The following is a 17,398-nucleotide window of genomic DNA, read 5'->3' on the forward strand; positions in this document are numbered from 1 at the left end:
AAGGTTTATTGATAACATAAAATGAAGGGAGTAAAGACAAGTTGGTCCAAGAATGTTTCCCTGTAAGCTTTCTTCCTTAAACCAGAGGTGCCATTAGGACATTTGCGTCAAGGCATCTTTAGGACATTTGTGTCAAGGCATCTAAGGGTGAAAAGCCTCCAGCCCTGTGGAGAGGGGAGGGAAGAACATCTCAGGCATTGAGTGCCTGGGCAGGACCCAGCAGTTCACATGGTGAGAATGGACAGGAGGTCCCAGAGCTTTCTTATCAACAGGGAGAGCCTGATGAGGTGAGGTTAGAAAAGTGACCAGGGACTAGAGCTGAAGCACACCAAACTTGCAGGACATGGAAAGGGGCTTGGGTTTTATTCTCCACGCAGTTAGAAGCAATCGGAGCCTTGGATGTAAGGGAAGAGCATGATCTGATGTCCATGTTTCAAGATTTCTGAATGGAGACAGGCTTGGAGGGGAAGTTGATGTAGGAGGACTAGTGAGGCAGCCATTGTGGTCCTCTGGGAGGGATGCTGGAGCCAGGAAGAGGAGGAGAGTGGGTGTGTTTAAGATACATTTGGAATGCTGAGCAGAGAGGACTTGCTGATGGATTGAAGAGTAGTGGGAGCGAGGCTAAAGCAAGAGGCAAAGATGACTCCCCAGTTTTCTGGATGGTGATGTCAGTCCCTAAAATGGGGAAAACTCCAAGGGAAGGGCACAGGTTTGGGGCTTCCCTATGGATTCCTCCCAGTAGAATATTAGCCCCAAAGGGTAAGCTTTGTTTACAAATATGTGAAAAGGATCCATTGTAGAAAGAGGGAGATGGGCCTCCATCTCTCTCAGCCAGCTAATGGCGCTTCTGTTGATGAGCTGGGTCCTAGAAGCAGCCCTATCATTTGTCCTTGGGCACCTGCCTCCCAGGCCCTGGCCTGCAGGCTGAATGGGCAGCTCCAAAGTGCATGGGAAGAGATGGGTCCTGGCCAAGGTGTGCAGAAGTGTGAGGGCAGGGATGGGGGTCTGCTTCCTGTTGTTGAGGCAAAATAACCCATTCAGATTGACAAGGATCTCAGTCAAGTTTCACTCCAACATTGCCCCTTCCTGGGGAATGCAGTGAAAACCTCATCTTATGTGGAAAACTGATAAGAATTTTTTTTTTCAGGGGGGGAGGAGGCTCCTGCCCACAGAACTCATATCTAAGTCTAAAGATTCAAGGAACTGTTCCTAGATTGCCAGCAGGATGTGGTAGGTCACAGTATGAAGTACACACTCTAAATGGCCTTGCCTTGTGAAGAGTTAGGAAATATGGATGGTGAATACCAGCCTAAATTTCTGTGGGCTGATAATTCCATTTAAAGAAGCAAACAGACCCCTGATCATCATCATCATTGTTGGAGAGAGTGGTTTTTAGTGTTTATGGTTGATGTCAGTAGATAAAGAAAAATGTGCTGACTAGGAACTTTTTAAAATAAATTCATTCAGTTTTAATGGCTGCAACTTCGACAGCAAAAGAACTTGCTTTCATTTATGAAATTATTTATAAAGTACTAAACAAGTCTGTTTAATAAATTAAATATTACAATAAATGAGGTTAAATGAACCTATACTGAATGCACATTGCATATACTAATAAATACCTGCTAAAATAGTATAAATTATTCTTCTCTAGGATTTGGGATGCCAAGGTCAAACTAACCATATTTTCTCTTATGTACTCCTCACCCAAGCATGTTAAATAGAACCTGAAATTAAAACTCTTGTTTTCCTATTATGGGAATACATGAAGCTGCTTTAAGCCAGGTAATGAAGAAGGTCTAGTTGGCTATATGGCAAGACTTATTTCTTTCATCAATAATGTTAAAACATTTTTTATAGGTAATACTATAAGAGCAATGATTCTGAATTTGTTTGGTGGATTGAAACTCAATTCTGCAAATGACCTTTGGGAGATGGTGTGAAGATACCACTTCAATGAAAACTTGCAAGCATCTGACAGGTACTTCCTGAATCCTGGACCACGGAGGTGGGCACTAGGGGGCGCTGGCTTTAAGAAGGATTAAGAGACTGGAGGAGCCCTGGGTCCACCTGGCCAGGATCTGAGGAAGGGGATCAGCTAAAGTGTGGTATTAGAGATTAGCCCCAAAGAAGGCTGGTCTGATCTATATATATCTTTTTAGAAAGTGAAAGTGTTAGTCGTGTCTGACTCTTTGCCACCCCACATAGCCTGTCAGGCTCCTCTGTCCATGGAATTCTCCAGGTAAGAACACTGGAATGGGTAGCCATTCCCTTCTCCAGGGGATCTTTCTGACCCAGGGATCAAACCCAGGTCTCCTGCAATGCAGGCAGATTCTTCACTGTCTGAGCCGCCAGGGAAGATATGTAACGTGTTAGTCCCTCAGTCGTGTCCAACTCTTTGCGACCCCATGGACTGTAGCCTGCCAGGTCCTCTGTCCATGGATTCTCCAGGCAAGAATACTGGAGTGGGTAGCCTTTCCCTTCTCCAGGGGATCTTCCTGACCCAGGGATTTAATCCAGTTCTCCTGCATTGCAGGCAGATTCTTTACCATCTAATCCAAAGTTGGGTTTCTAACATTTAGGCTTTTTAAATTTCCCATTCTAAACGTGATTTCTTTCGTTTTCAAATAGGTAATATATTCTATGATTCAAAAGGACAAAAGGACCTATTGTTGCTTTTTAGTCACTAAGTTGTGACCTACTCTTTGTGACCCCATGGACTGTAGTCCACCAGGCAGTCCTCTGTCCATGGGATTTCCCCGACAAGAATACAGGAGTGTGTTGCCATTTACTTCTCCAGGGGATCTTCCTGAGCCAGGGATTAAACTCATGTCTCCTGCATTGGCAGGTGGATTCTTTACCACTGAGCCACCTGGGAAACCTTAAAGGACCTATGGCAGCCTCCTAATGTACATTCTTGCTTTCTTCCTTACTTTAGCCCTAAACTGTGTTTCCCAGAAGTCCTTTGAAAAGAGGTGTTGTCACATCCCTAAAGTCTAATCAATGACCTGTGGTGGGAGTGCTGGGAAAGAATTCTGGGAGGCCTCCTGGAAAGCAGGGGACTCCTCTTCCCCTCTTCCATTCTGCTTCCTGGAAAGAGGTCTGATGGTGGTGCTCTGACGACACAAGTCACAACCTGAGAAGGGGGAGTGGGGAGCCTGAAGGAGTCTGGCTGGTTCTAACTGTATGGGACTGTAGCTTCAGTGCTGGAGTGCCTATCTCTGGACTTCTTTTACATGGGAAATACATTTCTCTATCTTGCTTAAGCCTTTACTATTTTTCTTTTTTTCTTAAATGTAGCCAAGCCTAATTTGAACAATGAAAAGTCTTTTACCAAGTCTCCAAACAATGTAATTCTCCTCTTCCAATGATATTTTAGGGAGTAGCATATATGAGTGCGAGCTTCTCTCGTGGCTCAGACAGTAAAGCATTCACCACAGTGCAGGAAACCTGGCTTCAATCCCTGGGTTGGGAAGATCGCCTGGAGAAGGGCATGGCAACCCACTCCAGTATTCCTGCCTGGAGAATGCCATGGACAGAGGAGCCTTGCGGGCTACAGTCCATGGGGTCACAAAGAGTTTGGACACGACTGAGTGACTAAGCACACATATATGAGTGTGTGTGTAAATATCTTGGGAAATGATTCATATCAATACATGAAAGCCCTCCTCATTCTTTTTTTGGACTGGAGATTCCATATAGATTGAAGTACTGTAAAGTATTGATGAACATTGAAATTATTTCTGATCTTTGGTTGTTACAAATAATATTGCAACACATAACTTTGTGCCTCTTTGGTTTAGATCCCAAGAACTTATCTGTAGGATAAATTCCAGAATGTCAAAGCACTAGGTCAAAGAAGATGTGCATTTGTAATCTCAATAGCTGCCCTTCGTAGATATTACACTGGTTCATCTTTTAGTAGCAATATATGACGATGCCCTCTCCCCTACATCCTTCCTAACATGGTGTTACCAGGAGGGCTGAGTTTACATCCATTTTGGAACTACTTGGGGAAAAAGGACAGAAAGAATGATGGAAGGAGGAAATAAGGAAGAAAGAAAGGGTTATGTTGCTGCTGCTACTGCTGCTAAGTCACGTCAGTCGTGTCCGACTCTGTGTGACCCCATAGACAGCAGCCCAACAGGCTCCTCTGTCCCTGGGATTCTCCAGGCAAGAATACCGGAGTGAGTTGCCATTTACTTCTCCAATGCACATAAGTGAAAAGTGAAAGTGAAGTCGCTCAGTCATGTCCAACTCTTAGTGACCCCATGGACTGTAGCCTACCAGGCTCCTCCATCCATGGGATTCTCCAGGCAAGAGTACTGGGTTATGTTGAGACTCAGTGTAAATTTTACCTTTAATATGTAACTGTCCGTGTTGCATGGAGAGGAGTGCTGTTAAGAAGCAAATTGGAAGAGACAGGCCTTTAGTGAAATGAATTGTTTTGTTATGGAGAAGTTGTAAGGATGAGCATGTTGGACTTAATCAGATGGCTTAAAAGCCAAGCAGTGAATTGTGGTTTATGTGAAGCATCTACCAGCGATGTGTCTGTGCCGTGATTGACATAGGGTTTTGTTATCGAATTTTAAGAGGGGTGGTACTTGCACTGAAACTGTGGTTTGGAACAGAAGAGCTCATTGCAGGAGTCTGGTAGGTTGGAGGTCACCAGGCAGGAGGCTGGAAAAGCCAGGGCGGTCTTGAACAAGGCCTTGCCCTCTGTTGGAAGACTGGTTAGCTCTGGGCCAAGCCCTGTACTGAGGCACCACCCAGAAGCTGTTGGCCTGTCTTTCTCTGCTTTCACCGCAAGTCCCTCCCCAGGGGCTCCGCATCCTTGGGCTATAAAGGGCCTCACGGCCTGGGTGAGGCGAGCGGGCTCAGCGATAATGGCTGCCGTATAAGCATTAGGAATGGGTCTAGACACTTACGTGAACACACTGACCTTCATCACAGCTCTGGGAGTAGCACTATCATCATCTCCATTTTACAGGCCCAAAAAGGTTAAGTCAAATCATACAGCTACTAAAGGCTAGGGCTAGAGTTTTCACCTGAACCATCAGGATCTAGCGTCTGTGTGTTTAACCCCACACTTTCATCTCACAACATTTTCCTGCCTCTGTTACAGCACTATGCCTAGATTTGCTGCTGGTATCTTAAAATGCTCCGTATATCTGGTATCATTTAGTAGTGTCTGAGAGCCAGTGTTTCTCTCCCAAAAGCACAGTGGCCTGAGAGGATGATTAAGCAGCTTCTTCCATCATGCTCAGAGGAGGAAGACCCAAGAGGATAAACACAAGGGAGGAAAGAGAAAAAAACAAACGGGCCCAAGAGTAGGTGGAGGGAAGAATCAGTACCAGAGAGAGAAGGGAAAATGGAGCAGCAAAGTGGACTTGAATGAAGTGCTAATTGCATTTTTCAATCCTGGAAATAATAGTGAGAGATGAGAGTGTGAAACTGCAAAATGCATGCAGGCACAAGAGAGCCATTGTCCACCATGGTGGTCGGCCCCCCAGAGAGTGACTATGACAGTGACTTGGGGGTCTACATTGCCTAGAACAGGCCTTGGCATCTAGTGAGCACTGTCGCTTCAGTTGTGGCTGTCTCTTTGCAACCCTATGGACAGTAGCCCACCAGACTCCTCTGTCTGTGGGATTTTCCAGGCAAGAATACTGCAGCGGGTTGCCACTTCCTCCTCCAGGGGATCTTCCTGACCCAGGGATCGAACCATCTAGTATCTGCTCAATAAATGCATGTGGAAGGGAGAAGGGACGTTTATAATAAGGATGCCAGAAACCAAGAGGAAAGAAGAATAAGACTAAGTATGAATCTAACATCCAGGCTTAGGAAACTGAAACAAGTAAACCAGAGGCAGACTGGAGGTTGTACTTAAATTCAGAGGCCCAATCAGGATGCTTTGGGCTGCAGGTTTCAGAAATGCCACCTCAAAAAGGCTTGAAGTTCAACACAAGGAAATTTTTTATCTCACGTCTCATAAAGAAGTCCTGAATAGCGGACTCTTGGGGGTCAATCAATTCAGGGCCTTAGTCCTGAGGATCCATCCTTTTCTCTCAAAGGTCTGTCCTCCTCAGGCTGAGAGGGAGTCCACTGTGATTTCACATCCAAGGAATCACAGTCCAAAAACAACATTCCAGGAAATAAGAGGAAATACTCCTGCTCAAGGCCTTCTTTACTAGTGTAGAAATTTTCTCTAGAAACTACTGCTAGGCCAACTTTCTTTTCATCTCACTGTCCACACCTGGGTCATGCATCACATGAGATTCAACAACCCTTAGCCTCACAGGCCACCTGGGAGGGGTGGGTCTGAGAAACACCAACTCTTAGAGGATTAGGCACCAAAATGGAATCCCACCTTTTAGAAAGGAAGGACCAGGAAATGGGGGTCATAGAGAGAGGCAAAGACTCTATTATAGAGGTGTAACATCCCCCTGCAGGGATGTTTATAAACAGAAATAGATACTGAAGTTAAGTGTGCATTAAATCATCAAAAAATTAAACAACCAACTTAATAATTACCAGAGAGGAATTCTTATCTTACTTGGCTTGTATCTAAAGTTTCCCAACTGTGATACTTGCCCAATTATAAATGGGTTTATGACATTTCAAAGAAATCATTTTCATGAAGAATATGTGTTGGTCCAAAATGGACTGATATACTCTAGAGAGGAGAGCATGAGGGAGATGACAGAAGGCAGCTTTCATTCTGTTCTGAGCAGACCTGGCAGACACTGGATGACAGACTCAGGTCTCCCTATGAATAACTTTGAAGGATAGACAAATGATGAGAAAAAAAACAGCTGCATCTATACAAAGAGACTGGTTAAAAAAAATAAAGAGAGTGGTCGTAGAGAGACTGGTAAAGAAAATCAAACCAACACACACCATGCAATGTGAATCTCTAAATAAGACTTCTGGACTAGATGTGATTTGTAATATTCAAAACAGAAAATCTTAGATATTCCTTTGATTTAGTATTCCTACAAAAGGAGGATAGCAAATGTTATTAATTCAATTAGTAAACATATTCCCTGACTTCCTGCTAGCTGCAACACAGCACGGCAAAAGAACTATATATCAGACATAGATGCAAGCCTTAAGAATCCAATGCATGCATGCTAAGTTGCTTCAGTCATGTCTGACTCCTTTCAGTTCTATGGACTGTAGCCCTCCAGGTTCCTCTGTCCATGGGATTCTCCAGGCAAGAATACTGGAGTGGGTTGCCATTTCCTTCTCCAGGGCATCTTCCTGGGTTCTTTACAACTAGCACCACCTGAAAAGCCTGTCTTATTTGTTTATAAGGAGCTTTTTACAAAGTTGAGGGCAGAACCTTTAGCCATGGTGCTTCTGGACTCATTTGTCTTTCTCCCCATCTGATGTGAACTCTTCATCTCTGATATCATCCTGATCTCTGATATCATCCTCATACCCAAAACATCTAGTTTTCAGTTCAGTTCAGTTGCTCAGTCATGATCAACACTTTGTGACCCCATAGACTGCAATACGCCAGGCTTCCCTGTCCATCACCAACACCCAGAGCTTACTCAAACTCATGTCCATCGAGTCGGTGATGCCATCCAACCATCTCATCCTCTGTCATCCCCTTCTCCTCCTGCCTTCAATCTTTCCCAGCATCAGGGTCTTTTCTGATTAATCAGTTCTTCACATCAGGTGGCCAAAGTACTGGAGTTTCAGCTTCAGCCATCAGTCCTTCCAATGAATATTCAGGACTGATTTCCTTTAGGATTGACTGGTTGGATCTCCTTGCAATCCAAAGGACTCTCAAGAGTCTTCTCCAACACCACAGTTCAAAAGCATCAATTCTTTGGCACTCAGCTTTCTTTATAGTCCAACTCTCATATCCATACCTGATATCTCTGATACTGGAAAAACCAAAGCTTTGACTAGATGGACCTTTGTTGGCAAAGTAATGTCTCTGCTTTTAATATGCTGTCTAGATTGGTCATAACTTTTCTTCCAAGGAACAAGCGTCTTTTAATTTCATGGCTGAAGTCACCATCTGCAGTGATTTTGGAGCCCAAAAAAATAAACTCTGACACTGTTTCCATTGTTTCCCCATCTATTTGCCATGAAGTGATGGGGCCAGATGCCATGATCTTAGTTTTCTGAATGTTGAGTTTTAAGCCAGCTTTTTCACTCTCCTCTTTTGCTTTATATCAAGAGGCTCTTTAGTTCTTCTTCATCTTCTGCCATAAGGGTGGTGTCATCTGCATTTCTGAGGTTATTGATATTTCTCCTGGCAATCTTGATTGCAGCTTGTCTTTATCTAGTCCAGCATTTCTCACAATGTACTCTGCATATAAGTTAAATAAGCAGGGTGACAATATACAGTCTTGATAAACTCCTTTCCTGATTTGGAACTAGTTTTCAAACACTGCCAATTTATTGAAGTCTGTATTTTATAACAATGATATAATTATTCAATAAATGGAATTGATAATATTGTGTATCTGTTAATCTCATATTCCTAATTAATCCCTTCCCCACCTTTCCCCTTTGGTACATAATAACATAATACTATGTATAAAATAGATAAACAAGGATTTACTGTATAGCACAGGGAGCTATAGTCAATAATTTGTAATAACCTATAATGGAAAAGAATCTGGAAAAGAACATATATATATATACATATATATACATATACACACACACACATATATGTAACTGAGTCACTTTGCTGTATACATAAGTAGTTCAATAAATAAATAAATGGAGTTGATAATGATGAAGCCAAGCTAAAAATCCTATCCTAGTAAAAAGCGTGCAAAGAAACAATGGAAAAATGGGATCAAGTCCAAAGAGTACTAATGATACAATGATAGCAAACATTCTTCCCGGAATGCCTGCTTAGCCCACTGGTCCGGGAAGGCACACAGCACAGCAGCTTTGCAACGCTGTCTAGTTTGTATGGCCACTCAAGGAAAGTAGATGCTAATTTTAGTTCTTGGCTATCAAAGTTTAGGCATTCTTAGTGACTCCGTGTGCAGTCCTTAAGTACAGGTTAAAAACAGCATTCTGTGCAAGTATGAGTTTTTCAGCTGGCACACAGGAAGAAAGGGCTTGGATTTTGTTGGTTGGTGGAAAAGGACTCTCGGCACATGCTTGTTGATTACAACTGGAGAATCACTGATATATGAAGTCTTGTTCCTGATTGAATAAAGACTTGTCCTATTTAGAAATGTTAACAGACGATGTATGATAACTTAAATCCTATCATGCAGTCAAGTGGTAGTGAGGTTTAAAAAATGACCAAGTAAAGTGTGCTCCATTGAATGGGAACAATCTTTCTCTCACAGTTACTCAGATGTCAAATAAGTGACACCTGACACTCAGGTGTCAGGAAAAGTCAAATAACAAACTTAAAAGCTCTATGATACTAATGCATATCCCTGTAAATATTTGAGTTTGTTCCTTTTGCAGTATTATATTTTTCAGTCCTCCCTTCCAACCCCAAATTGTGGCTCCTAAACTCATTTATAAATATTCTGGGATGACTTGGTGCTTAGTTGTTCTATTCTGGACACCATCACTGTTGTATTAACAGCTATTACAAATCTATGGTCTTCACCATAAAGTATGCTATCAGAATACTACTATATCATATACATCTTGCAATTGTCATCATCTTTACAGACACAAGGAAATGATAAACATTAAATATCAAAATTTGAGATAAACATTCATCAATAGAAATAAGCAAACTTTTCATAAGCAAATGTATATCCAAGTGTCAAAAGATAGAGGGAATTTCTGGTCTTAACATTTCTCATACAACTGTTTCTATCACTTGTAGAAGTTACCTTGTTCCTCTCCCACAGTTTCTCATTTTCATTTCTAGAAATCATTGACAAACAGGAAACAGAAATCACTGATAAAGAGCTTCATATGGTGGATCTGAGCCACCAACCAACTCTATGACTGAAATTGTGTGGTTTGGAAATAATGCTTGCATTGAGGTATAATTACCATAGGATGAAACCTACTGGTAAGATGAAAAGGGTACTGTAGAGAGAATGTATGTATGCATGTGAGAGTTGAACTATAAAGAAAACTGAGTGCCGAAGAATCGATGCTTTTGTACTATGATGTTGGAGAAGACCCTTGAGAGTCCCTTGGACTGCAAGGAGTTCCAACCAGTCAATCCTAAAGGAAATCAGTCCTGAATACTCATTGGAAGAACTGATGCTGAAGCTGAAACCCCAATACTTTGGCCACCCAATGCGAAGAACTGACTAATTGGAAAAGACCTTGATGCTGGGAAAGATTGAAGGCAGGAGGAGAAGGGGATGACAGAGGATGAGATGGTTGGATGGCATCACCGACTCGATGGACATGAGTTTGAGTAAGCTCTGGGAGTTGGTGATGGACAGAGAAGCCTGGCGTACAGCAGTCTATGGGGTTGCAAAGAGTTGGAAACTACTGAGCAACTGAACTGAACTGAGAGGAGACTATCCCACACAACAGAATACACTAGTATTTCTAAGGAAAAACTTAGATTTATTTTAAGAAAATATAATTGTATATAATTTATTTTGTCTTTGCTTCCTGCATCATTGCCTCATGGACTTCACTGAGATTGAGATGCTTAATCTCAGGAGACTTTTCTGATAAAATGATTAATAAACAGACTAAATGATTCAGGCCTCAAGATATACATGTATATATATGTCAATTATATGTGTATAAATATATATAAATATCAATGACGCATTAAGTAAACAAACCCTTAAAAAACTGAGGGGAAATCTGATTAAGTTGGGATCTCACAGATATTAAACCTAAATACAAAACGGAGACCAGACTTGCAAATCCTTTGTGCAGGCAAAAACTATTTAAGCCATATAAGCAAAGCTAAATCTAGGTTACTCATGAACATAAGCAAAACTTAATGCCTCTGATAATCATTAAAGAAACTTGTTGTCTTTCTAACATTGGTAGGAGATAATCCTTTTAATCAATTCCCTGCTTTCTGAACAACCCCATTCTAGTAACCAATCATTATAAAGATTAAACAGCTTTCTCATTTTCACTTTATATGCCACTCTATGATGTCATACCCCTGAGGTTCATATTGGTTTTAAATTTGAAAGCTCCCCATTGGAGAACTGTTCTATGCACAATAAACTCTTACTAAACACTACTTACTGATACAGGGTTTTAATTTTGCTATTTCTGGATTTTGAAAAGAGGCTACAGATTGCTGGAAACATGCATGAGAATGGAACGAACTGTCTCATAAACTGCTTGATGAAGCACTTAATTTAAAGACAAGAGACTTGCGACTGAAGGAAAAAAGGGAAATAGAGCCAAACATAGATGCCAGTTAGGGAAAATGAATTGTAGTTGTAGGATTCCCAAGAAGAGGGGTACAACTTTGTGATAATATTAATGGCTTTTGACTGTTTAAGTACCTTCAAATGATTGCTTGGAGCCGGCGGTCCATTTGTTTTGAGGCAGCGATGTTTTCCTTTATCTTTAAGAGTGCATTGGACGCTTTGAAGTAACAAGGTCAAATCCAACCACTTCTGCCCAGACTCTGTGCAAAAATACTGGCTTTGAGTTTCCAGAGAACATGAAGAAGTCATTTCAGCCAAGGCTTTACCACCCAGAAGTCTTTTAAAAGACTTTCAGAAGCATCCCGAATTTGCACATTACCTCCTTGACCTTTGGAGCACAGGGTCAGAGCTGGAGCAAGTGGTTTCAATTGTCTGATAAGATACATCGCTTCAGTCTTAGCCTGGCGGAAGGTGAAACCAGCTGGTTTCTATCTCTTCTTCTCTAATCATTAGGCATTAGGCAAGCCATGAAAACGTTATCACGGCATTTTGTTAAAGTCACTACCAAATCGAGTAATGAATGGGAAAAACAAAATAGAAACAAAGCAAACAAAATGAGACTTTTCTAACAAAAGTCCAGATCCCAAAACAAGTATTTTTTTTTAATGACTCGAGGTTTTCTGAGAAAACTTAACAAAAAATTTTGTTAAGAACTTTTTGTCTCTTCTGAGTAACTGACAAGCTTCCTTTTAACAGATGATAGAGATTACAAAATCCCTTTTAATCTTCTTCTGGCCTTGGTTACTAGAAAGCATATGCTTAAATGGTATCTTTTAATGACAGTACCAGAATTCTGTATTTCATTTCCTATACAGCTATCTCCGCCTTTCTCTGTGTGATTTCCTAATGTTTAAATTTTTAAATTCACTATTATCTTGTCATTTTTATTTAAGTATTATCCTAGAAAGTTCATCAAGCTGAGCTGAGTATAACTTAATTATAGCAACAAAAACCAAAACACAAAACAAACAAGCGAGCGTACATTGTACTGTAACTCCAAAACACTAAATCATTAATGACATTGAAATATAAGTCACCCTGGTAGACCACAGAATATATCACTTTTTAACCGGCCTTTTGGGGTGAGTGGAAAATAAGTACTCAGAAAACATACTTGCTATTATCCAAGACTTAAGAACATAATGCAATCTGATGCTTATATAAATTAGTAGCTATTATATTAGGACTCTTTCAATTATATGTGGAGGAGAATCCAACTCAAACTGACTTAAGGTAAAATAAAAATACATTGGTTCAGGTAATTGAAAAATACCAGGGTGAACTTGAAGTATACCTGAATCCAAGGGCTACAAAATGTCATCAAGTCTGCCTCTCTCCTTTCTTTCCTCCCTGCCTTCCTACCTACCTTTCTCTCTCTCTCTTTTGGTTCATGCTCCCCTCCCATGTTGCTCCATTTACCTTGGAAGTCAGCTGCTTTATGATGGCATGATGACTGCCAGCAATAACTATGCTATAGTCTGTCTACTCATTAACCCCATGAGAAAGAGAGATTCTGTATTTTTAACAGCCCCTCCCCCCAAAAAGCCCTGTTATTGAGTCCAGCTGGTTCCAACTGGTTCACAATTTTTATTTGAACCTTGTTTAAGTCACATGCTCACCTGTGGATCAGTTATACTCAGACTACATAAACTAAGGATAGGGGATGGGTATCTTTAAGGAGAAAATCATGGAGCTGTTATCATAATACATAAGCAAAAATCACAGATGTTTGCTACAATATTTCACTCAGCCAGATCATTTTTTGGGACTTTGTTTTCCCAGGAAATTTGATTGCTACCAAACTGTTGAGATGGATCAGTGAACTAGACAGGGGAGAAAATCCTGTCTTGATTATTCACATGAGACTCCCATTAACCCCTGATAAATTTATTAATAAAATTGTTAATGAGTGACATAGACCAAATTTTGCTTTTTACCACCAAAGTTGTGCTAGTATTTTAGCTTATTCAAATACTTACCTTCACACTGTGCTACAACCCTGCTAAACTATTTCATATTTCCTGCGCTGTTTATAAAATCAGTTTGTTCTTAGCACTCCCAGTGTTTTCACCTATTTTTTAGCCATGGTATTTTGGGGGGGTTAGATGAAAATTAGTACCTACTTAATGAACCCCTTCAATCTCTTATTCATCTTAGTTATTACAAATAAACAAGTAATTAGCCTGCAACTAATAAATGAAAAATAAATAAATAAATAAATAAAATACAAAAAAAACCAAGTTATATATATGTGCATATATTTATATACACAAGGTATATATAAAATAAATAGTTTTATTCTAAAAACACTTGTTGAATAAAGACAAAAAAGGAATTGAAACACATATTTGTGGCAAAAAAGCAGATCAATTTAGTTATCTTGTGTGCTTGAAGCTCATCAGGGAGGCAGAGAACAAAGTTCCAGAAATGTTTGCACCTTATTTAACTTTACAGAGCAGCTTTGTTTGTCTGGGTTATGATATCAGTGTAGAATAGGCAGCCCCTGAACAATTAGAAAAAAGAAAAAATCATATCAAGAGTAGAATAATTCAGTAGTCTCTATAAGTAAAGTGAAGTGAAAGTCACTCTTTGCGACTCCATGGACTATTGCCTGCCAGGCTCCTCTGTCCATAGAATTCTCCAGGCAAGAATACTGGAGTGGGTTGCCATTCCCTTCCAGGGGATCTTCCCAATCCAGGGATTGAACCCAGGTTGTCCCTCATTGAAGGCAGATTCTTTACCATCTGAGCCACCAGGGAAGCCCTCTATAAGTAAAAGAAGTCACCAAATATTGATTGAGTGCCTATTCCATGCTGTAGATTATGCTGAGTCTTAGTCATAAAAAAAAACTCAAAATACTTACAGTCTACATAAATAATTCAAGGGCAACAAACAAATAATAATGACAACCATAAAAAAGGTACGCATACAGGTAACTTTTGGTCTCAAAGAGGCCCAGGTTAGGATTCTGATCCTACTTAGTCCTGTCTGGGTGACCTTAGGGAAGTTATTTGACCTTTTAATTAATTCCGTGGCTGCCCAGTGGTTAGGACTCCATGTTTTCACTGCCCAGGGCGTGGGTTCAATCCCCGGTCAGGAAACTAACATCTTGCAAGCCAAGGGATATGACCAAATTAAAAAATAAAGGATCTGTTTTCTGATTTGCAAAATGAAGATAAGAATACCTATTTTGTAGGGCCAGTGGGAATATTAAATGAGGCAATGAGAACAATCATAGCAAATATTTGTAGAATCCTTAACACTTGCCCAGTTAGTTTCTACTTAATTTTCACATAACCCCATGAAGTAGGAACACTTGTTACCAACTCCATCATACACTTGGGGAAACAAAGAACAGAGAAGTTACCCAAAATGGCAGAATCAGGTCTTGAACCTGAGTCATCTAACTCTGAAGCTCATGCTCTTTGTGGTTGATCTGGAGGTTTGCTTCAAGATTCCTCTTCGAGGAATGTCTTGTTGATCAGCAGCAGCCAAAGGCCTCCAGCTCCAGACATGATGAAAAACTCTCTCCTGCAGAGAGACCCCTTACCCAGGATCATATACTTCCAGGGCATGGGGGAGGTCATATACTTCTGGGGCATGGGGGAGGTCATATACTTCCGGGGCATGAGGGACGTGGGTGGATCTGGCAAGTGAGCAATGTGAGGTCATAAAGACCACTCAGAACATTCTTTTTTTTTTTTTTTTTTTTAAAGTCTGTATTGGATTTGTTGCAATGTTGCTTCAGTTTTGCATTTTGGCTTTTTGGCCAAGAGGCATGTGGGATCTTACCTTCCCAGCAAGGAATTAAACCTGAACCCCCTTCATTGGACAGTGAAGTCTTAACCACTGACCACCAGTTAAGTCCCCATTCAGAACATTCTGATGGGCATATTCAACCAGTGCTTCCTGCCATGCTGGCCAAGTTTTTCTCAGCTCTGCACGACCATTAGATCTCTAACTGCTCAATCTTGCTTCTGTTGTCTTCCTTTTACAAGTGAGGATCCCTAATCCGATTACATGGCTGTCTGAAGCTGTCCCACACCTCATAGATGCTCCATTCATGTTAGGAATTCTTCTCACTGTATTTCATTTTGGACAGTTTCAATTGTGATGTCTTCAAGTTTACTAACATTTTCTTCTGCAGTGTATAATCATTCCTTACCCCTAATCAATGCATTTCTCACCTCACACATTGTTTTCAGCTCTAGAAGTTAGATTTGGGTCTTTATAAGTATCTCCCATGTCCTTATTTAACTTTAAATATACCGAATATAGTTAACTGTAACACTCTTAACATCCTTGTTTACTAGTTCTAACATGTATGTTTATTTGGTTTGGTTAGAGTGATTGATTTTTCCCGTTATGGGTCTTATTTTCCTGCCTGGCAGTTTGCATGACTGCTAATTTTTGATTAGATAACATACATTATGAGTCCTACCGTGTTGAGTGCTGGGTATTTTGTCTGCCTGTAAACATCCTTGGATTTGTTCAGAGATACAATTAAATTATTTAGAAAAAGTGTGATCCTTTCTGTTTTTTCATTTAAGATTCATTAGTCAGGACTAGAAGAATGTTTGTTCTACAGCTGATTTTTCCCCACTATTGTTGTTGTCTAGTCGCTAAGGTTGTTTCCAACTCTTTGCGACCCCGTGAACTGCAGCATGCCAGGCTTCCCTGTCCTTTACCATCTCCTGGAGTTTGCTCAAACTCATGTTCATTGAGAAGGTGATGCCATCCAACCATCTCATCCTCTGTTGTCCCCTTCTCCTGCCTTCAATCTTTTCCAGCATCAGGCTCTTTTCCAATGAGTCAGTTCTTCCCATTAGGTGGCCAAAGTATTGGAGCTTCAGCATCAGTTCTTCCAATGAATATTCCCCACTATTGAAGGAAACCCTTCTGAGTGCTTTATGGCCCATGTGTTATGAGGTTTTCCAGTCTGACTCTTGACAGCACTATCCCAACCTTTTGTGAATGCTGGGCACTGTTGCCTCCAATCCTTCCCAGTGGTTCTTTCCACAGTCCCAGTTCCCTTCCTCACACAAATGTGCTGATCAGTACTCCATATTTGAGGAGGGCCCTCTGCAGATCATTTGTTTCCTGGAGTCCAGTGTCGTGAAAACAATTGTTTTATATATGTTGTCAGATTTGTGTGTTGATTGTTTTAGGCAGGAGGGTAATTCTGGTTCTTGTCTCTCCATCTTGGCCAGAGATGGAAATATTTCTCATTATATACCTTCTAAACATCTACAAAGTGTTATGAAAATAGGAAGTAATTTGGAATTCATGAGAAGTCCTGGAAATTCTGACTTCTTTTTCCAGTATATACTGTGGTATTAGATCTCTGCCTCAGGGCCAGTTAATGCATCTCCTAACTCTTCAGAGTTGAAATTTGAAAGCTCACAGATGTGCCCCTCACTGAGAACTGCCTTCGGACACGGGGAACAGAGATGTCTGGTATTCAGCAAAATACCAAGTATATCTCTTGGCACTCCTGGGCCTAGTTTTAATGTTAAATGGATGAGTACAGTCATCACAGCCTGTTAGGCACTTGGGAACCAGGGGCTCAGACCCCTCAAAGATCAAAGTCTGGATTACCACCCCCCCCCCCGCCCCCCAGCCCAGCTAACTGCTTAGTCTAGTAGAGGTGCTTGCCAAGGGGGAGAGGAATCCAGAGGTGGTGGTAAGGGGAGGAAGGATGAGTTTCAGTTACAGATTTAATTAGAATGGCTGAGGGGTCTATAGTTCATCCTCTTAACCCCAAGTTTCCTAGGAAATAGGCCCAATCAGAGTTTTAGAGACCCTGTTCCCAGGTATAATAAACTTATTATAAGAGGAAAGTAGATCTAGGCAGTACAAGAGGTGACTATAGCTGATACCACATGTGTGTGTTGTATTTAATTGTGTTGGGTTCTTTGTGACCCTCCCTCCTTGAACTGTAGCCCACCAGGCTCCTCTGTCTGTGGAATTTTTCAGGCAAGAATACTGGAGTGGGTTGCCATTTCCTCCTCCAGGAGATCTTA

General features: G+C 41.0%; 1 protein-coding gene across 2 annotated transcripts in view; it reads right to left on the minus strand.

The window, feature by feature from the left end:
- Positions 1–15,009, minus strand: part of EYA1 (EYA transcriptional coactivator and phosphatase 1) — a 471,064-nt gene extending 456,055 nt beyond the window's left edge. The window contains exons 1-2 of one of the 2 annotated variants that reach the window (XM_070477142.1): positions 14,743–15,009; positions 11,451–11,575 (exon numbers count right to left, since the gene is read on the minus strand). The gene's annotated coding sequence lies outside the window, so the exon portion shown is untranslated. The remainder of the gene's footprint in view (positions 1–11,450; positions 11,576–14,742) is intronic. The other variant, XM_070477143.1, reaches the window with a different exon arrangement.
- Positions 15,010–17,398: the final 2,389 nt, after the last annotated feature.

Source organism: Odocoileus virginianus, chromosome 15 (assembly GCF_023699985.2).
Source record: "Odocoileus virginianus isolate 20LAN1187 ecotype Illinois chromosome 15, Ovbor_1.2, whole genome shotgun sequence".
In the NCBI taxonomy this organism is placed as follows: domain Eukaryota; kingdom Metazoa; phylum Chordata; class Mammalia; order Artiodactyla; family Cervidae; genus Odocoileus; species Odocoileus virginianus.